We start from the raw sequence: 23,354 nt of genomic DNA, 5'->3' as shown, positions 1-23,354 counted from the left end.
TAAAAACTCTTTAACATCTATCTGTTGATAAATGGGCAAACTGTGGTATATACACATAACATGATGCTATTCAAAAATAAAAAAGAACTATTCATACATGATTTAACAGAAATGACTTTCAAAATGATTATGCTGACAAAAGAAGTCAGACAAAAAAAAAAACACATATTGTATCTTTCTAGTTATGTGAGAGTCTAGAGTCTAGAAATTGCAACTGATCTATTGTGATACAAATAGATTAGTGGTTGCCTGACAATAAAAAAGGAAGGTGGGGAAATGTAGAAAATAAGAATTATAAAGTAGCATAAGAAAAACTCGGAAGGTGGTGAATATGTCTGTTATCTTAATTGTGAAGTTTATTTTTTGATGTATATTTAATATATAACAATGAAACAGTTTATAAAAAATTTGTAAGAGTCACTCTCAATTCCTACAAACCACTGTTAATGTTGCTGCCTGGGTTCTGACCTCAAGTTGGACAAGACAAATCTTTACCAAATTTCAGAGATATGAATTTACACAAGCATAGTGCTCTTGTACCCTTTAGTTCTAATGAGACCTGGTCAGAAATTGCACCTCCCCTATGCAAAACATCTGTTGCCTCTATGTATTTTGTTATAAAGTTAAAACATATACTTCTTTCTAACTGCCCCAATTTCATGAGGGACAACTTGGATTTGGAGATTATTATAGGAAAATTTTTGAATATAAACAAAAATGTTTATTTGAGAGATGCTTTAGAATAAAAAAAAATAAGATCAGGATATATTATATTATTGTCTGCATTCTTTCATCAGCTTGAGGCACCATCCAAATGCATATTGAACTCGAACATTGATGCATCATTTGTCAGTTCACCCAAATTGTGTTCCTTTCCTTGCTTTTTTTTTTCTTTTTTTTTTTTTTTGTCCTCTTCCTCCTTCTGGGCCATTGCTACCTACCTCATTGCAGCCTAAGAATGCAACCTTTGTGGAAAAGATACTTGGTTTTCTGTGCACTTAGATCCCTATGCTGTAGTTAGACTTCCTAAATACCAGGACTTAAGAGAAGTTGTTATTTAGGAGTTCAGACTAGTTCTAGGCTCAGATACTCTAAGCCAGGGGTCTCAAACTCAACTCAGCATGTGGGCCGCAGAGCAAGATCACAGCCATTCGGCGGGCCACACTAGATCTACAAAAGGCAACTGTTACGCAACACTTTTCTCACTGTAGTTGAAAACAAAAAAAAATCAGTACAACAAGCACAATCGTACATGCAGTTTACTCAGTGTCACAAAACGACCAGAAACTGTAGTTCGCATCACAACTGCTGTTAACTAAGCTAATATCTAGCTAGGATGCTAGAGAAATGAAAAATACAAGTAGGCCCCTAGGCTTACTTAATTTTATCCAAAATATTTTGAACTTCGTGGATTAGTCTGCGGGCCGCACAAAATTGTTCGGCGGGCCGCAAGTTTGAGACCCCTGCTCTAAGCCAAATTGATCACTGCCAATCAGAATAACTTTTGGTAGGCTAGGTTTATACAAAATTTAGGTTGAGAAAAATTGTCACAAACCTTGATGTTTTTATGACCATGATAGTGGTGATGATTTCATGAGTGCATATTTTAATTTTAATAAAATTAAAGTATTTTGTAATAAAAATTTCACATTATATGTATATAAATATACATGCAGAATACTATATATGTGTATTATTGATAATACATTTAATATCAGGGTGTGTCAAAAGTAGTTTTACAAATATGAGTAGGTAAAAGACAGAGTTTATTCTTGTATTATTTAATTGTATTATTTTTTACACAAATATCTGTAAACCTGCATTTGCCATACCCTGTCTATAAACATATTTACAAACAAATGGATAATGCCTGGGATATACTGATTAAAAAAAACAAAGAACTAGAATTCAAAAAGTTTTATCTGACACAAATCTTATAAACATAATTAAACATTTTTAACATCTCAATTTTCTTCTAAACAATGTAGTAAGATAAACTAATAATATACACTACCCTGATTTCTCATTGTTTCTTAAAAATTATGCTAAATATAAAAACAAATTTTTAAATAAATATAATCCTATATAAGTGAAGGATATTATTATTTTAAGTACACTGTAAATAAGTAGCACCTAGTGGCTTTCATTTAATGACCAATCATTATAATAACTATTTTTGAAAAATAAATGATGTATGTATCTTACCTTTTGCAATTTTTACTGTACGAAATAATTTTTCTTCTTTTAAATGTAGTTGACTAAAATTATGTTTTATTTTCTAAGCTAAAACATTGACAACATGAAACCAAAGGCTAATTTTTCTTAACTCTCAACTTCTGTATCTAAACTAAGAATTTATCTCTTGTCTTATCAGGCAATTTTTCCTTCCAAGCTTGTCTGTCTTTCCCTTTACTTATTCCCAGTGATTTCTCCAGGGCTTGCTGTGCCATCTCCTATGGTCTAATCTTAAGAATCACCTCAAATTTGTGTAGACTCCTTTTGTTCAGATTTCTTTCAGTTACAGGAAGTCTTATTCTCTTACTTTCTTTCTTCTCCCAGGGTATACACTCTTGACCCCTTTAATTGAATTTCAGCCCACAGTGAGCATTTTATTCTCTGTATTCTATTACCCCTTAAAAATCAGTGTCTATTCTTCACTTATTTTCTAAAAGTCTTTGTGGGCAAAGACACCATCTTATATTTTGGACACCCTTAAAGGCCCTTAAGTGTAGCTTTGGGTGTCGAGTTTGAACAAATACTAGGTTGTTGTTGATTGGTTGCACTAACTTACAATTTATAAGTTTAAATGTATTCACAATACTTATAACTACTTACCGATGAGTATAAATTTACAAATGCCTATTAGATTTAATATAGATGGAAACTTACAAAAAAATTAAATAGGAATGAATAAAGTGTCAGCTACAGCATAAAGAAATGAGCTCTTTTCAGGTGGTTTATGCACAAGTGAGATGCTATCTGATAAAAATACTGAATATTCAATAGCTGGAAAAAGGGAGAGAAATGGAGGGTAATCAACTTGTGTGTAAAACTTGCATTACTAAGAACGTGTAACATATACTAAATTACCTATAAACCACTGCTAAAACTTTATGTTTTAAATTATTATTCTCCGTATAAAGATATAAATTTCCTTTGATCACCAAATCCAATCCGGCTTTTTGTTCCATTTCTCACAAATTTACATATATAATGTAGTCTTTATAGTGTTAAAATCAAGTTAATATGCAACATATTGTGACATTGAAATTCAATTTCAATTGAAACGGACAGCTACTGATACATGGCAAAGAAAGGGATGTATAATAGCAAGCTCTAGAAGTTAATTTAAATTTTTATATATGTTAATAGAAAAAAATTTAAAGATTTAAATATATAATTTAAGAGAATAAAAACATAAACTTTACAAAATTATTAACAAATACATATTTATTACATGAGGTAAAATAAACTACCAATACATTTTAATTTACATTTATTTTTAGGCCTGTATATATGAATAGAAAAATTTTAAGCATGTTTTTTGCCTGGTTAAAAAAACTGCATGAATTAGGTTTCATAATTATATCAATCTTACAGATGATAATACTGAAGCACAGATAATTTTAGTAATTTTATTTTATTTAGATTAAGTGACTAGTCAATGGAAGATTCTTGAATTGAGACAACATGACTCTTATTGGTGCTTAACCACTATCCTCATCTTATTTTTTACATGAAGTAAATTTTAACAGTTTTACATTCTCGCTAGTGGTTTGGCTCTGTTTAAATAAAGATAGATATAGTTTAGATACAGATACAGCAAATATTTTAAGATAGATCTTAATTTTATCCCCATTGTACAGAAAAAGAAGCTGAGGCACAGAGATTATATAAATTTTCCAAGTTTATACAGAATGTGGTCAATCTGATATTTGAACCAAAACTATCTTCTCTAGAGTTCAGTTCTTAACCACTAAAGAATCAAAAAAATGTCAGATGAATTAACTTTGCCCTATTTGTTTTTCATATTTATATCATTTCCTTTTAATTAATTTTTAATTGATCAGTCTTTCGATTTTAATAGGTTATTTTATTTCTTTTAAAATATCTAAAAAGTAATAACTGAGAATGATAAAGAAATGTTGATTGACTAAATGTCATAAAATTTTCTGAAAAAATGTCTTTTTCTATAATTCATGTGTGAATATTTAATGTTTCCTATTTGCTCAAAATGAGTATAAAAGAGTTTATTGGCCCTGGCTGGTTGGTTCAGCAGTAGAACATCTGCTAGAAGTGAAAGTCCGGGGTTCACTTCCTGGTCAGAGCACACAGGAGAAGCGACTATTTGCTTTTCCACCCCTGCCCCCTGTCCCGCTCCCCCCCCACACACAGCCATACCTCCAGTGGTTAGAGAAAAGTTGGCCCTGTCACTGAGGATGTCTACCTGTCCCTCTCAGGCAATAAAAAACTGGGTTGCTGAACAGTGGAGCAGTGGCCCAGACGGGCAGAGCATAGCCTGGTAGGGGGCTTGCAAGGTGGATCCCAGTTTGGGTACATGTGGCTATATCTGCTTCACTGCCTCTCACTTAATAAAAAAATAAATGTTTATTTGTGGGACTTTATGAATTTCATCTAATTATAAATTTCAATAACAGGGTTTTTTTTGGGGGGGTTGTGGTACCATAATTTCTATTTTATTTTATTTTAATTTAATTTAATTTGTTTTTGGTATTTTTCTGAAGTTGGAAACAGGGAGGCAGTCAGACAGACTCCCGCATGAGCCCGACTAGGATCCACCCAGCATGCCCACCAGGGGGCGATGCTCTACCCATCTGGGGCGTTGCTCTGTTGCAATTAGAGCCATTCTAGCGCCTGAGGCAGAGGCCATAGAGCCATCCTCAGCACCCGGGCCAACTTTGCTCCAATGGAGCCTTGGCTGCGGGAGGGGAAGAGAGAGACAGAGAGGAAGAAGAGGGGGAAGGGTGGAGAAGCAGATGGGTGCTTCTCCTGTGTGCCCTGGCTGGGAATCGAACCCAGGAATCCTGAATGCCAGGCTGACGCTCTACCACTGAGCCAACTGGCCAGGGCTTCAATACAGTTTTTGATCAAAATCCCTGTCATTTATTAATCTCAATATGGCCATTGTAATACTCAAGAGTAAGCCACTTACAAAAAGTGTTATCATGGAAAAGCTGTGATTACTGACTTGTTGGGTCCAATTAAATTAATTTTGTGTTTTGCCAAAATTCATTTTTAATTTTATAATACAGAGGGGAAAAAAGGAAGAAAGGAAGGAAGGAAAAGAGCAAGGGAGAGAGGGAAAGAAACAGTACTTAAAAAGGAAGAAACTCAAATCTGTATGAGAACAAGTTATATAAAGGTCACCTTTCCCAATAATAATAATAGACATTAACATGAGCATTTAAAAAATTGGTGATTATAAAAACTCACAAGATGACAGCAAAATAGAGTCATCAGTCTAGAATAGTGATTAAAGGCTCAAACAAAATCAGTGCTTAATTCAAATCCAAGTTGATCTCCTGGTTACTATACACGCACTTATCATTTATCTCTTTCTGCCTCTGTTTTCACAACTATAATATGAGGTTAAGGGTGACACTTATATAAATTAAATTACACAAAAATATTATTTATAATTGTATCTGACCTATAGTAAATAAATTATAAGCATTTACTACAAATAACTCATATTTTAAAATTGTTATTTGATTATATGATGCACTGTTACTCGGTGATTTTAATTTCAGCCAGCTCAAAAAACAATTTTTAAATACAGTATACCCTTGAACAACATGGGTTTGAAGTACACTAGTCCACTCATCCACAAATTTGTTCAATAAGTGTCATAAAAATATTTTCCTCTAAGATTTTTATTTTTTAAATGTTTACTCCTTTTTTTTCAAGAATTTTTATTTATTTATTCAATTTAGAGACTAGTGAGAGAGAGTGGGGAGAGAGGGAGAGAGAAGGGGAAGGAGCAGGAAGCATCAACTTTCATATGTGCCTTGACTGGATAAGCCCAAGGGTTTTTTTGTTGTTGTTGTTTGTTTGTTTGTTTGTTGTATTTTTCTGAAGTTGGAAATGGGGAGGCAGTCAGACAGACTTCCACATGTGCCCGTCCAAAATCTACCCGGCATGTCCACCAGGAGGTGATGCTCTGCTCATCTGGGGCATCGCTCTGTCGCAACCAGATCCATTCTAGTGCCTGAGGCAGAGGCCATGGAACCATCCTCAGCGCCTAGGCAAACTTTGCTCCAATGGAGCCTTGGCTGCATGAGGGGAAGTGAGAGACAGAGAGGAAGGAGAGGGGGAGGGGTGGAGAAGCAGATGGACACTTCTCCTGTGTACCCTGGCCGGGAATCGAACCCGGGACTCCTGCATGCCAGGCCAATGCTCTACCACTGAGCCAACCAGCCAGGGCAAGCCCAGGGTTTTGAACCAGCGAACTCAGTGCTCCAGGTTGACACTTTATCCACTGCACCACCACAGGACAGGCTGTGATTTTCTTAATAACATTTTTTTTCCTTTAGCATACTTTATTGTTTAATATAGTACACAATACATATAACACACAAAATTATGTATTGATCAACTCTTTATATCATTAGGAATGCCTCCACTAAAGAGTAGGCTACTAGTAGTAAAATAGTTTTAGAGGAGTCAAGTTTTAAGCAGATTTTTTTTCTTTCTTTTTTTTTTTTTTTCATTTTTCTGAAGCTGGAAACAGGGAGGCAGTCAGACAGACTTCCGCATGCGCCCGACCGGGATCCACCCCGTATGCCCACCAGGGGGCGATGCTTTGCCCCTCTGGGGCGTCACTCTGTTGCATGCAGAGCCACTCTAGTGCCTGAGGCAGAGGCCATGGAGCCATCCTCAGCGCCTGGGCAAACTTTGCTCCAATGGAGCCTCGGCTGCGGGAGGGGAAGAGAGAGACAGAGAGGAAAGAGAGGGGGAGGGGTGGAGAAGCAGATGGGCGCTTCTCCTGTGTGCCCTGGCCAGGAATCGAACCTGGGACTCCTGCACACCAGGCTGACGCTCTGCCGCTGAGCAAACCGGCCAGGGCTTAAGCAGATTTTTAATCTGTGAGGCCTTAGCAACCCTAACCTCCTATTGTTAGTCAACTGTATAAATTCTCAAAAGGACCAATTTATATTGACTTTCTGAACTAACAATAATTTAATAAACAATAAAATCTTCATCTCTAAGGAAGCAAAATGTTACTTCTCAATTTTATTTTGTTTAAATGTTCATGGTGGCTGTCACATACTAAAAGGACTAAAATATGAAAATTAAAAACTTACAAACAAAATAACTACAATATCTTTAAATTGAAATATGCACATTCTATTCTATTTTACATACACATATAAATTACAAGCCCAACATTTACCTAGTTTATAGAATTTGTAGAAAAGCTTCTTATTGCTTTTATAAATCTACTAACAGTGTGATCATTATGCTATAATCTTGATAATGTTTTAAAATCTGATTTTAATTTATTTGATGGAGAAAATGGTTAAACACATATTTTAAAAATTAATGTAATCAATCTTTTTTTTTTAAAGAGATGAGTTGGTTTATTGTATGAACACCATGCAAGTCATGTTTTTATAGATGTATAAGTTGAGCCCACCTCTCTTCACTTGCAGACATAATGAGCAAAGCATTGGAAATTTGATCATTTCAGACATCTTATTGAGATCATGATAAATAGCACATTCAAAATGTAGACATTTTGTTCAATTTATGGATGTACTTCCCATCCTACATCTCTGATTCAAAACACATGAAGATATCAAGTTGCTAATAGAAATGGCAGTCAGCTTGCACTAGTTGCTCTTTTTCTCCCCTGAAAATTAAAGCAATGATGAAAAATTGATTACCAACTCACTACACCGACCCTTTAGCAATTATTCTTATAATAAACACACACACAGAATTAGGAAGAGAATATAAAATCTTGGGTGGGTGGGAGATATTCTTCTCAATGTATATTTCTTATGACTGTAAAATTTTTTGGCAGTTTACCAAAAGCTCATTGAATTTCTTGTTCACATGAACTTCAAAACAGTCATAGTGGAATAAGTTATTCAACTGTTTTCATCCTGAAAATAAATGCAGCTAGTGAGAAAGAGTTCCAAAATATAAGAAAATAGTTTGAGAGTTAACATTTTTTTGTAAGTTTCTTTTTCATAGCACATGTAAAAGAAAATTACCTTCATGCCATATAAGGTAAAATTGAGAATCATGACTCATTAACATGAACATTCATTATTCGTTCATTTATTCACCACTTTCTTCATTCCCCATTCTCTAACATAAGCCCTGAAGTTAGTAGAAGGGATTCGAACCTCACCACTTAGGAGAAAGATAATTTAAGCTACTTATTTAATTTATCGTGACTCCATGCTGTTGTAAAGATTAAATAAAGTAATGAGTGTATAAGAATTAGCATAGGCTTTGGTATATAGTAACTGTGCAATATATGTTGTCCTCTTTTATTATCATTCAATGCATATTGCTAGCCAAGAGATCATGTGAATAATGGCCTTGATCTCAAGCAAATGAGAAAATAAGAGAGCAAAAAAAAATGTATAAATAGTGGTATTGTAATGATGAAAGTAAAAAAAAAAAGAGAGTTGGAGAAAGATACAAGTTATTATAACTTTAAAAATTTAGGAAAAAAAGAATGTTCATGGTATTATAAGAATTCAGAATAAATAGCCCTAAAATGTGTCCCTAGGCTATTCTGGCAAGCATATTTTCTCAAATTGAAAATAGTCACCTGACCAGACAGTGGTGCAGTGGATAAAGCATCAACCTGGGACGCAGAGGACCCAGATTTGAAACCAGAAGGTCACCAGCTTGAGTGTGAGTTTATCCAGCTTGAGTGTGGGATCGCAGACATGACCCCAGGGCCACTGGCTTGAGCCTAGAGGTCCTGGGCTTGTATCCAAGGTCGATGGCTCCACTGAAGCCCCCTTGTCAAGGCACATGTGAGAAAGCAGTGAATGAACAATTAAGATACTGCAATGGAGAATTGATCCTTCTCATCTCTCTTCCTTCATGTCTGTCTGTCCCTATCTGTCCCTCTCTCAGTCTCTGTCTCTCTCACTAAAAAAAAAAGAAAACAATCAAGGCTTAAGAAGAAAGTTTGAGCTCCCCCCTTGCTGCCTAAAAGAAAGATAAAGTACCTACTTTAGAAAGGGAGCCATCATCATAAATAACTATATTTTAGTATGAGCTCATTGCTCTGTGAATTGTCTTACCTCTCCCTTCTTAGTTCTGAATAACATGTATACCTGATTTTTGTCTTACTGTCTGGAATTTTCATGCTTGTGAATTCCTAGTGCATGCACATTAAACCTTGATTTTCTCCTGTTAATTTGCTGTATGTCATTTGAATGATACAATCTGCTTGAATAACTAAGAGGGAAAGTGGGAACATTTTACCATTCCAATATTATGCTTTTATTAATAAAATAGACAAATCCAGTGTTAGTTGACTTAAATTTTGATCATTAGTAACACATAGCCAAATGTATTTTTATAATATAATAATGACCTAAATATTAATTGGTAATAGAAAATTAGAACATAAATTTGGTAACTATTTCTAAGTTCTCAATATGTAGCTTTATATATAGATAAGCTAAGGGGGTCTATATTTCTCAATTCAGATGTCTTAGATTCAAATCCCTAGATTTGTATTCAAGCTCTACAAATTATTAGTTCTCAGAACACTGAGTATGCCAATCACCCTTTGCTTCAATATTTATATTTATTATATATAACACAATTATATATCATACAATTATATATCAACCTTGTAGATTTCTTTCAAGTGTTTAGGAAAACAATATTTGGAAAGTATTTTGAAATGTTCCTGGCAGGTGATTTTTGACCAAAAAAATTTACCTATTTTATTATCATTTTCACTGTCAATATAAGAAATGTCAAAATCTATTAAAATTTTTTATGAGTTTATTTGAGCCAAACTGCCAACATAGTGCAAGGAGCAACTTCTCAAACATTCCAGGGAATAACAGTTTTGCAGCTTCTTTTATAAACTTGAAATTAAGGAGGAAATGTAAGGAAGATAACATGGAGGTGGGGAAAAACAAGGCTGGGATTAGATTATAGGATAGTTAAAAAGATTATAAATTATTTTTAGGGATGTTAATATAAAAAGGCTTGTTAATTTAGATACTACTAAACTATGGGCAGGGTTTACTCAATATAAAGATAAACCTTTTGCCTGACCAGGCGATGGCGCAGTGGATAGTCGGACTGGGATGTGGAAGGACCCAGGTTCAAGACCCCGAGGTCGCCAGCTTGAGTGTGGGCTCATCTGGCTTGAACAAAAGGCTCACCAGCTTGGACCCAGATTGCTGGCTAGAGCAAGGGGTTACTCAGTCTGCTGAAGGCCCGCGGTCAAGTCACATATAAAAAAACAATCAATGAACAACTAAGGTGTTGCAATGACTTTGCCCAGTTAGAAATCTATAATCAAATCACCCTGTAAGGTTAATTTCCATGGAACCTTTGTTTTCTCCATATTATTATTGATTAAATATCTGTTTTTGCTACAGTAATTGTCTTATTGCCTAAGAAATTTGATACCACAATATTGGATTTTTCTTATAACTTTATTTTTTCTCCCTTTTCTTCTTTTTTTAGATTGAAAGTATACAATTTTTTAAAAGGCTGTTGCTTATGAAACTCTATGCATACTTCTTGATGAGACATCTGTTTAATTTTGGCATCCTAGCCAGTTATCCTATCTTTGCTCAAATAAAGGCAAGCGGACTTTTTTCATGTGGTTCATCCCAAACTAATGTCAATTAACTATGAGATCTCTTTCCCATTCCATTAAGATTTTATATTCTCTTACTAAGCCTTGCTATATATTAAATCTTGCTAAACTCATTTCCCACATTTTCCATTTTATGCCTGCCTGTATTTAAGTTTCAAAAATATTACACATAGATAAAATATACAAACACATACACACACAGCTGATTTTCTTGGGTTTTTCGTTTTTTGATCATTTTCATAAAGATGATTTTATGATTACTGAAACAACTTAGGGCATTTTTACCAATAAGAGAAACCAACAAATACTGATGATAGCACATCATATCTTAGGTATCCAAGTTGTGAGATTGGTACACCTGAAAAGTTTTCTTTATCCCAACTGTGTTGTAGAAAATATAAAATGTCTTTCATGTTTCTGGGTTCTTGGCTAAGACCCCACCACACCCCATAATAAAAGACAAATTAACAGGAGAAAAAAAAGTAGTTTAATAACATGTATACTTTCTTTATTCATGGAAGAAAACACAGGAAAACTGAATAACTCCCAAAACGATTTCAGTTACCACATTAAATGCCATCTCCAGCTAGAAACAACAAAAAAGATGTTAGGGTGGAAGAGGTGGGGAGCCAGTTATAGGAGATTATCAGGAAAATCACAATAAACAAAGGTATGGTTGTTATGCAGACTTAAATCCAGACCTTCTTCCTTGATAGGGGTTTCTAGAGTTTTGGCCATCCTCCTCTTACTGGTACTTAGGAGGGAGAAGCCCTTATAAATGCAGATGTCACTTGTAAATATAAATGTCTTCAACAAAGAGTGTAACTTCTTGATTTTCTGAGTTTCTCCGGTGTCTTTTTTTTGTTGTTGTTGGTTTTCTTAATTATCAGTTCAAAATAATCGTTATGCCAAAGATGTATATTTTGAGGTGGCTTATTCTGCTCTCCCCCACAACATTGAAGAAAAAAAACCCTTCAATTGTATATGAGGTCATTCTGAAGAACAATTTCAATTTTTTAGTTTCATCGGGAGATAAGAATCATGACATTATCTGGCATGTCAGTGTCAAGACCTTTCTCATTTGTGAACTTCTGTCATAATATTTTCTATATTCATTACAGAACAAAAGACAATGAGATAATGGGTGGAAATGAACAAGGTATTTATTCAAATTTCTTGAGATTGTAAAAAAAATAACAAGGTAGAGCAAACTTTGTTCTTCCTAATAGATTCTCTGCACTTGTGGTGGATCATTTTAAGTAATGTATAAAGTTTTGGTTATACTTATAAAAAAATCTGTAAAACATTTGGCAGAATGATAATTTATAGTAATTAAACTTCTAATCATAGAAGAAACACAGTGTGTTTGTTATATGCTGTTCCACAATCTGTGCTATTACATCCACTGAAGTGAGATAGAGCATACTTCAGCAGCCTGGGTTTATCTGCTCTAGTGCAAGGTTTCACACATGACAGATTGCAAATTATTATTGTGCAGCTCTATCATATAATCAGCTACCATTATCGCATAGTAACTGCATAAAGCTATATTTTAAATGGACTTCAGAAAACAAAACAAAATAAAAATCCTCACTAATGCAGTTTTTAAGCTAAAGAACACCACATTATTTTTAATATTTTAATGATTTATCTTTGAAAATATTGGCTTTACAGTAGTCTATATTCTAAATCAGAGGCTGGGAACCTATAGCTCGTGAGCCAGATGTGGCTCTTTTGATAGCTGCATCTGGCTCACAGACAAATCTTTAATAATAAAAAAAATAACATTAAAAATATAAAACATTCTCATGTATTACAATCCATTCATTTCCTACCACTCATGTTCATGGTTGTGGGTGACTGGAACCAATCACAGCTGTCCTCCAGGACAACACCAAATTTTTATTAGATAATACATAACATACATGGGTTGTTGTGAGGTCAGAAAGTAATCTTCCCTCCTTTTAATCAAGTAGTCAGCTAGCTAATTGCAGAAACCCATTTGATGAAAAAGATGGCTAAAAAAAAAAGAGATGAAGAATATCGTACTTTTCAGCAGGAATGGACAAAGGAATTCATCTTTGTGGAGAGAGCAGGTTCTGCAGTGTGTCTAATATGCAATGATAGAATTGCATCAATGAAACAGTCAAATATAAAGTAGCACTTCAACACATGCCATACTACATTTGCATCAAAATATCCAGCGGGGGACAGCAGGAAGAAAGCATGTCAAGAGCTACTGTGCAGAGTGCAAGCTAGTCAGCAGCAACTCCGTGTTAGGACCCAACAAGGTGACTGGAATTCGGCTAGCTTTGCTGGTGCTTTAGCCATTGTGAGAAACGGAAAGCCATTCACTGATGGGGAGTATGCCAAAACATTCATGCTTGATGTTGCCAATTAACTTTTTGATGACTTTTTGGATAAAGACAAGATAATCAAATGAATAAAAGACATGCCTCTGTCGGCAAGAACTGTTCACGATCATACCATCATGACGGCAAATCAAATTGAGGCAACACAAGTGAAGTACATAAATGCAGCACCATTCTTTTCTCTCGCTTTAGATGAGTCAACAGACATAAGCCATTTATCCCAGTTCAGCGTGATTGCAAGGTATGCTGTTGGTGACACACTCCGTGAGGAAAGTCTTGCTATTTTGCCTATGAAAGAGACAACAAGAGGGGAGGATTCATTCAAGTCTTTCACTGAGTTCGTAAAGAAAAAAGTCTACCAGTGGATAAACTTATTCGGTGTGTACTGATGGTGCTCTGTGCATGGTGGGGAAAAAGAGAAAATTTGTAGCACTTATTCATGAACATGAAAAGAGACCCATCCTAAGTTTTCACTGCATCCTACACCAGGAGGTGCTTTGCGCTCAGATGTGTGGTGAGCAGCCTGGTGAGGTGATGTTGCTGGTCATTTCGGTGGTCAACTTTATTGTTGCCTGAGTTTTAAATGATCGCCAGTTTAAAACACTGCTGGATGAAGTTGGGAATAATTATCTTGGTCTGCTTCTGCACAGCAATGTGTGTTGGTTTTCAAGGTGGAAGGTGCTCAGCCATTTCGCGGCTTGTCTGAGCAAAATCAGGACTTTTCTTGAAATGAAAAACATCGAGTATCCTGACTTCGCTAACACTGAGTGGCTCCTGAAGTTCTACTATCTCATGGACATGACTGAACATCTGAACCAGTTCAATGTGAAAATTCAAGTCATTGAAATACAGTCTTATCCCTTCAACAAGCAGTGTCTGCATTTGAAAACAAGCTGGAACTCTTCATCACCAACATTGAAACTACACTTTGAAAACTGAGAGAATTTAAAGATGCATGAAAAGCAAGTGACCCTGCTCAACATCTTGATCTCCAGCAGCTAGCGGGCTTCACATCTAATCTCCTGCAGTCATTCAAAGCGCACACTGGAGAATTTCATCAGCACACTCATCTTTTTAAGTTCATCACCCATCCACATGAGTGTGCAGTGGACAGCGCTGACCTGAGTTACATCCCCGGTGTCTCCATCAGAGATTTTGAGCTACAAGCTGCTGACCTGAAGGCCTCAAACATGTGGATGACTAAGTTCAAGTCACTGAATGAAGATTTGGAAAGATTTGCAATACAGCAAGCAGAGTTGGTGAGCAAACACAAGTGGGGAGAAATGAAAAAACTTTAACCTGCAGACCAGCTGATTGTCAGAACTTGGAATGCACTTCCTGTCACATACCACACACTGCAGTGTGTGAGTATTGCTTTACTGACAATGTTTGGCTCGTATGCATGTGAGCAGTCTTTCTCACATCTAAAGAACGTTAAGACCAACCTACAATCACGTTTAATGGATGGAAGTCTGAACACCTACATGAAGCTTAACCTCACCACATATCAACCAGACTACAAAGCCATCAGCAAAACCATGCAGCACCAGAAGTCGCATTAATGGTAAGAAGTACTTTATCCATCATTGGTTAGCAACAGCATAACAACATTATTAAAAAGCATTCAGAGACTTATTATACTTTAAAAGTGTTGGTCTTACATAAAATGCACACATTTACTTGTATTTAGTGTTAAACATATTGTATGGCTCTTACGGAATTACATTTTAAAATATGTGGCGTTCATGGCTCTCTCAGCCAAAAAGGTTCCCGACCCCTGTTCTAAATATTGTTATAATCTCAACATGCAGGAAAAATAAAATTCACACCTAGATATCTTGACTTGATGGGAAACTGAGAGTATCACTCATATCAAATTCTCAGCTCTTTATATACAGGCAAGGCTTTGTTTGTATCTAAATATGTTATTCTTGATGCCCCAATAAGAATTTTTATTTACATGGATTACATTTTTTTCATTGAAAATTAATACACTCAACAGGTATTTCCTGGGAAAATCTTGAATGACAGTTTGCTTCTTTGCATTAGCTTATTTCTGAATGATTTATAAAACTACTAGAAAACAGCAAAATGATTTTTTGTATATACTTTGGCTCTTAGAAGAGTTTACAAGGAAACTCATTAAAAGAGACTGGTTTTTAAGCTTCTTTAGTCATCTTTTAATGATACCTACTATCCCTTGCTGACTAACACAGAAATAGACCATTGTTTTCCTTAGGTTATTGACAAATGCTTTTGAGTAATTGAGAAAAGTAATGAAAAATTGTGTGTGTGTGTGTGTCTGTGTGTATGATATATATATACATATATATATTACAATACATATTTAGCCTCCCATTACTACATATAAAAATATTGACATTTCTAAGATCTGAAATGCTTCTATTAACTTGCCTTTTATGTATTCTCAACTGATTTCTAATATCCTCTCTTTGATTCAAAAGACCAGTTTATGTTATAAATTCAAAGCTAATGAAACTTGATTAGAGGAGACCACTTCAAGTGTGAAGAGCTTAAAGTTTTAGGGCAGTTTAGCAAGATTTATTTAGTAAATTTGAAATATGTTTTTACTGAAAGTACATTTTCACATGACTAATGAAAAAAACAAACCATACATGTATCAATAATTGTAAAACACTTTATCTTCTATTTTGAAAACATTGCACAAAAATAGTCAATTAAGTACTTTATTTTTGATTATTTATACCATTTTCTAGTAATTTGAGAGAAAGTTAAGATTACTTTTAATAATTTAAGTGAAGATTAATGAAATTTTTGTTTCCTCAACACTGATTAATCTGTAAAACTGAGCTTTTTAAAACTACATTAAAGAGGTGCAATAAAAAGAAAATATTTTTTAAATTCAGACCATAAATATAAGTTACAGAAGAGAGAGTATTCTAACAAATTACAGCTAATGCTTTCAGTAATTAGAGCCTAGAAAGAATCCAGATTCATATTCTAATAAGGCTTTTGGTGATATTCTAATAAGGCTTTTGAGGAGTCACTCACTTTTAAGTTGAGAACACAACAGTTCATTTTTTTCCTCATCATGAATTATCAAACACAAGAAATGTGTTTCATTAACCAAGTAAAAATAATACTTGTATTGACAATGATTTTGAGATACTTAATAGTTATAATGTCCCAAACTTTTTTACTTGCAAAACACACCTGTGAGAATATATTATAAGCATTTTTTAAAATTTATTTAGAAAATTAACTTTAACACGATGACATTAATAAATAAGAGTATACAGGTTTCAGGTAAACATTTCTATAGATTTAAACTGTTGATTATGTTGTATACTAACTGGAAAGTCAAATCATTTTCTGTCACCTTATATTTGTCCCTCTTTACACCCTTATCCCCATCCCCTCCCACATTTCTCTGCCTCATGTCCCCTTCCCCATGGTAGCTACTTTATTTTATCTATGTCCATGAGCCACAGTTTTATATCCCACATACATGTGAAATCATACGGTTCTTAGCTTTTTCTGATTTACTCATTTTACTCAGCATAATGTTCTCAAGGTCCATCCATGTTGTTATAAATTGCACTATGTCATCATTTCTTATGGCAGAGTAGTATTCCATTGTATATATGTGCTACATCTTCTTTATCCAATCCTCTGTCAAGTGATAGTTTGGTTGTTTCCATGTCTTGGCCACGGTGATTAATGCTGCAATGAACATAGGGGTACATGTGTCTTTACATACCAATGTTTGCTAGTTTTGGGTGTAGATACCCAGTAGAGGGATTGCTGGGTCATATGGTAATTCTATTCTTAATTTTTTGAGGCACCACCCTAGTTTCTTCCATAATGGTTGTACTAATTTGTATTCCCACCAGTAGTAAATGAGGATTCCTTTTTCTCCACACCCTCTCCAACAATTCTTATTACCTGTCTTGTTCAAAATAGCCAATCTAACAGGTTGTGAGGTGGTATCTCATTGTAGTTCTGATTTGTATTTCTCAAATAACTAGTGAAGATGCCATTGGTATGTCCTCTTGGGAGAAGTGTCTATTCAGGTCTCTCCTCATTTTTTAGTTGGATTGTTGGCTTGTTTGTTGCTGAGCTCTGTGAGCTATTTATATATATTTGATATTAACCCCTTATCAGAGCTACTGTTGGAAATTTCATCTCCCATTAGTTGGCTGCCTATTTGTTTTATTGTCAGTTTCTTTTCCTGTGCAGAAGTTTTTGAGTTTGATACAATCTCATTCATTTATTTTTACCTTTACTTCCCTTGTCTTTGGGATCAAATTTATAAATTGTTCTCTGCAGCCAAGGTCCATGAGCTTAGTACCTATGTTTTCTTCTATGTAATTTATTGTTTCAGATCTTATATTTAGGTCTTTGATCTATTTTGAATTAACTTTTGTGCAGGGGGACAGACTGTAGTTAAGTTTCATTCTTTTGCACGTGGTTCTCCAATTTTCCAGCACCATTTATTGAAGAGGCTTTCTTTTCTCCATTGAGTGTTTTTGGCTTCTTTGTCAAAGATGGTTTGTCCATATAGATGTGGTTTTATTTCTGGGCTCTGTATTCTGTTGCATGGGTTTGTATGTCTGTTTTTCTGCCAATACCATGCTGTTTTGATTATTGTGGCTCTATAGTATAATTTAAAGTCAGGTAGTGTGATACTTCCAGCTTCATTCTTTTTTCCACAGTATTGTTTTGGCTATTTGTTTTTTTTCTATGGTTCCATAAAAATCTGGTAATTTTTTTAAATTTCTTTTAAAAATGACATTGGAATTCTAATGAGGATTGCATTAAATTTGTATATTTTTTGAGTGATATGGTCATTTTAGCTATGTTGATATTTCCAATCCATGAACATGGAATATTTTTCCATTTCATTGTGTCATTTTCAATTTCTTTCAATAATGTTTTGTAGTTTTCAATATATAGGATCTTCACCTCTTTTGCTAAATTTATTCCTATGTAATTTTTTGTTGTTGTTGCAGTTATAAAATGATTTTTTTTAGTTCATTTTCTGAAGTTTCATTTTTGGCATATAGAAAAGCAATAGACTTTTGTATATAAATTTTGTATCCTATGACTTTACTGTATTGGTTTATTGCTTCTAATAGTTTTTTGGTGGAGTCCTTGGGGTTTCCTATATACAGGATCATGTCATCTGCAAAAAGTGGTCCTTTAGTTCTTCTTTTCTAATATGAATGCCTTTTATTTCTTTCTCCTGCCTGATCGCTCTAGCTAAAACTTTCAGAACTATGTTGAATAAGAGTGAAGAGAGTAGGCAGCCTTGTCTTGTTCCAGATTTTTGAGAAAAAGCCTTCATTTTTTCTTTTTACCATTTAGTATGATGTTAACTGATGGTTTGTCATATATAGCCTTTATTATGTTGAGGTAATTTCTTTTCTGATTTTATTGAGTGTTTTAAACATAAAGTGATGTTGTATCTTATTGAATGCCTCTTTTGAATCTATTGATAGGATCATATGGTTTTTGTTCTTTGTTTGGTTGTTATGGTGTATTAAGTTGGTTGATTTGCGTATGTTGAACCATCCTTGTGCTCCTGTAAGAGATCTCCCTTGGTAATGATATATAATTTTTTTAATATGTTGTTGTGTTTGATTTGATAATATTTTGTTTAGGACTTTGCGTCTGTATTCATTAGAGATATTGGTCTGTAGGTTTTTTGTTTTTTGTGTTGTTCTTGCCAGGTTTGTTATGAAGGTTATGCTGGCCTCATAAAATCTGTTAGGGAGTATTACTTCTTCTTCTATTTTTTGAAAAGACTTTGAGAAAAATCAGTACCAAATCTTCTTTAAATGTTTGGTAGAATTTACTAGTGTAGCCATCTGGTCCTGGACTTCTGTTTTTGGGGAAGTTTTTGATAATTCTTTGTATTTCCTCCTTGCTTATAGGTCTATTTAGGTTTTCTACTTCTTCCTGACTCAGTCTAGGAAGATTGCATAGTTCGAGGAATTTCTCCATTTCCTCTCGGTTGTTAAATTTGGTGGTATATAATATTTCTTAATATTTTGCTATGATCTTTTGCATATCTATGTTGTCTCTGTTAATTCTCCTCTTTTATTATAAGCATTAAAGGAAATAAAATCTTAGCCAAAAGTATAATAATGTAGTAGTAATTCACTTGTGAGTAAAATAATTATTATTTACTCGTATTTATCAGTTATTTTCAGTGAATGCATATTTTTATAAATTGCTCATTTAAATTAAGAATTAGTAAGTAAACATTTTAAATTGCAATATATAAGATCAATTTTTTTAAATAAAGTAAATTATACTGAATTATTAAATATGCTTGTATATATTGTCAAGGAGCCATATATATGCTGTCTATAAGAGACACACTTCAGACCAAAAGATACACATAGCCTAAAAGTAAATGAATGGAAAAAGATATTTTGTGCAAATGAAAATGATAAAAAGCTGGGGTAATAATACTTATGTCTGAAAAAATAGAATTTAAAACAAAGGCTGTAGTGCGTGACCAGGTGGTGGCACAGTGGATAGAGGATAGGTCTAGGATGCTGAAGACCCAGGTTTTAAATCCCGGGGTCACTGGCTTGAATGTAGGCTCACCAGCTTGAGCATGGAATCACTGGTTTTGTTGTAGGATCCTAGATGTAAACTTATGATCACTGGCTTGAGCAAGGTGTCACTCACTCTGCTGGAGCCCCCAGTCAAGGCACATATGAGAAAGCAATCAATGAAAACTAAGGTGGTTCAACGAATAATTGATGTTTCTCATCTCTCTCTCTTCCTGCCTGTCTGTCCCTGTCTGTCCCTCTCTCTGTCTCTCTCACTAAAACAAACAAACAAAGAAAAAACAACAATAAAAACAAAAGGTTATATATAGTAAGAGGCAAAGAAGGGCACTACATAATGATAAATAGAACAATCCAACAATAAGAGATAACCCCGGTAAACATATACACACCTAATGTAGGAGCATCTAAATATGTTAAGCAAACAATTATGGATATAAAGAGAGAGATCAACAGCAATACATTAAGAGTAGGGGATTTTTAACACCTCATTAACATCAATGGATATATTATACAGATAGAAAATCAATAAGGAAAGGGCAGCTTTAAATGACGCATTAGATCAGATGGATTTAATTGATATCTTTAAAACATTTCACCCCTAAACTGCAGAATATATATTCTTTTCCAGTGTACATTAAAAAAATTTTAAGATAGAACACATGCTAATACATAAAACAGTCTTAATAAGTTCAAGAAGATTGAAATCATATCAAGCATCTTCTCTGACCACAATAGTGTAAAAATAGAATGAATCACAAGAAAAAAGAAATGGAAAATACACAAAGACATGCAGACAAAGAAATATGTTACTAAAAAATGAATGGGTTTATAAGGAGATATATAAACAAATCAAAAGATACACTGATAAAAATGGGAACGCAACAACTCCAAATTTGTGAGAAACAAGGAAAACAATCCTAAAAGAGAAATATATAACATTACTGGCCTATCTCAAGAAACAAAAAAAATCTAAAATGAACAGTCTAACCTTACATTTAAAGAAACTTAAAAAAGAAAAACAAAAAAAGCCTGAAGTGAGTAAAAGGAATTGTAATAATAAAGATAAAAGCAGAAATAAATGAAATACAGACTAAATAAAAAATACAAAAGATCAAAGAAACAAAGAAGTAGCTCTTTAAAAAGGTAAACAAGATTAACAAACCTGTAACCAGACTCATCAAGAAAAAAAAGACAGATGACCCGAATAAATAAAGTCAGGGATGAAAGACCAGAAATAACAACAGACACTGAAGAAATACAAAGAATTGTGAGAAAATATTATGAACAACTATATGTCAACAAATTGGACAATCTGGACAAAACTGGTAAGTTACTAAAAACACACAGTCTTTCACAACTGAATGAGGAAGAATCAGACAATCTGAATAGATAGATTACAGCCAGTGAAATTGAAGCAGTAATAAAAAAAAAATCCCAATAAACAAAAGTCCTATACTGGATGGCTTCACCAGTGAATTTTACCAAACATTCAAAGAAGAAATAACACCTATCCTTCTCAAACTATTCCAAAAAACTCAAGAGGAGGGAAAATTCTCAAACTCATTATATGAGGCCAGCACTGTCTTAATTCCAAAACCAGATAAAGACATTATAAAGAAAGAAATTTATAGGCCATAATCTGTGATAAACATAGATGCTGAAATCCTTAACAAAATATTAGACAATGAAATTCAGCAATAAATTACAAAGAACATCCACCATTATCAAGTGGAATTTATACCAAGGATGCAAGGTTGGTACAACCTGCACAAATGAATCAACTTGATACACCACATAAACAAAACTGGAGATTAAAAATCATACAATCATATCAATAAATGCAAAAAAAGCATTTGATATAAAATTCAGCACTCATTTATGTTAAAAACTCTCAACAGGGCCCTGGCTGGTTGGCTTAGTGGTATTGCGTTGGCCTGGCATGCAGGAGTCTCAGGTTGAATTCCCGGCCAGGGCACACAGGAGAAGTGCCTATCTGCTTTTCCACCCCTCCCCCTCTCCTTCCTCTCTGTCTCTCTCTTCCCCTCCCACAGCCGAGGCTTCATTGGAGCAAAGTTGGCCCGGGTGCTGAGGATGGCTCTGTGGCCTCTGCCTCAGGCGCTAGAATGGCTCTGGTTGCAACAGAGCGATGCCCCAGATGGGCAGAGCATCGCCCCCTGGTGGGCATGCCGGTGGATCCCGGTCGGGTGCATGCAGGAGTCTGTCTGACTGCCTCCCTGTTTCCAGCTTCTGAAAAATTCGGAAAAAGAAAAAAAAAAAACTCTCAACAAAGTGGGAATTGGGAGTGTATGCCTCAATGTAATAAAAACCATATATGACAAAGCCATAGCCAACATCATACTCAATGGGCAAAAACTACAAGTGTTTCCCTTTAGATAAAGAACTGGACAAGGATGTCTGCTATCACCATTTTCAATCCATACAATACTGGAATTCCTTGCCACAGCAATAAAATTTGAAAAGAAGAAGTAAAATAGTCATTAATTGCAGATTATAAGATACTGCATATAGGGAATCCTAAAAATTCCACCAAAAATACTAGAATTGATAAATAAATTTGACAAAATAGCATAATACAAAATAAATATCCAGAAATCGATTGCATTTTTATATATCAATAATATTCTATCAAAAGAGAACCCCCCCAAAATAATAATAATAACATTCATACTGGCTTCAAATATAATGAAATTAACCAAGGAATAAATTTAACCAAGGATGTAAAAGACATGTACTCAGGAAATTAAAACATACTAAATAAAGAAATTAAAGAAGATACAAACAAGAGGAAGCATATACTGTGTTTGTGTATAGAAAGAATTAACTTCATTAAAATGTCCATAATACCTAAACCAATCTATAGATTTAATGAAATTTCTATCAAGATACCAGTCGTGTATTTCACAGAATTAGAACAAATATTTCAATAATTTATATGAAACCACAAAAGACCCTAAACATTCACAGCAATCTTAAAAAAACAAAAAACGAAAAGACTTGGAGGTATCATGCTACCTGACATCAAACTATACAAAACCATAGTAATAAAAACAGCATAGTAGCTTGACCTGTGGTGGTGCAGTAGATAAAGTATCGACCTGAAATGCTGAGGTCACAGGTTCGAAGCCCTGGGCTTGCTTGGTCAAGGCACATATAGGAGTTGATGCTTTCTGCTCCTCCCCACCTTCTCTCTCTCTCTCTCCTCACTCCCTTTCTTTAAAATAAATAAATGATATTTTGTTTAAGAAAAAGGAAAACAGCATGGTACTGGTATTAAAACAGACATATAGGTCAATGGGATAAAGACAGTCTATTCAATAAATGGTATTAGAAGAATTGGACAGATACATGTAAAAAAATTAAACTAGAATATCTTACATGATACAGAATAATAAACTAAAAAAGGACTAAAGACTTAAATATTAAATGCAAAACTATAAAAATTCTAGAAGAAAACAGTAAAATCTCAGACATTTCTTGTAGCAATATTTTTAAGATATTTCTCCTTGGACAAGGAAAATGACAGAATGAGAGAAATTATAAACAAATGAAACT

Source organism: Saccopteryx leptura, chromosome 11, assembly GCF_036850995.1.
Source record: "Saccopteryx leptura isolate mSacLep1 chromosome 11, mSacLep1_pri_phased_curated, whole genome shotgun sequence".
NCBI classification, from domain to species: domain Eukaryota; kingdom Metazoa; phylum Chordata; class Mammalia; order Chiroptera; family Emballonuridae; genus Saccopteryx; species Saccopteryx leptura.
This window is presented reverse-complemented; position numbering follows the sequence as displayed.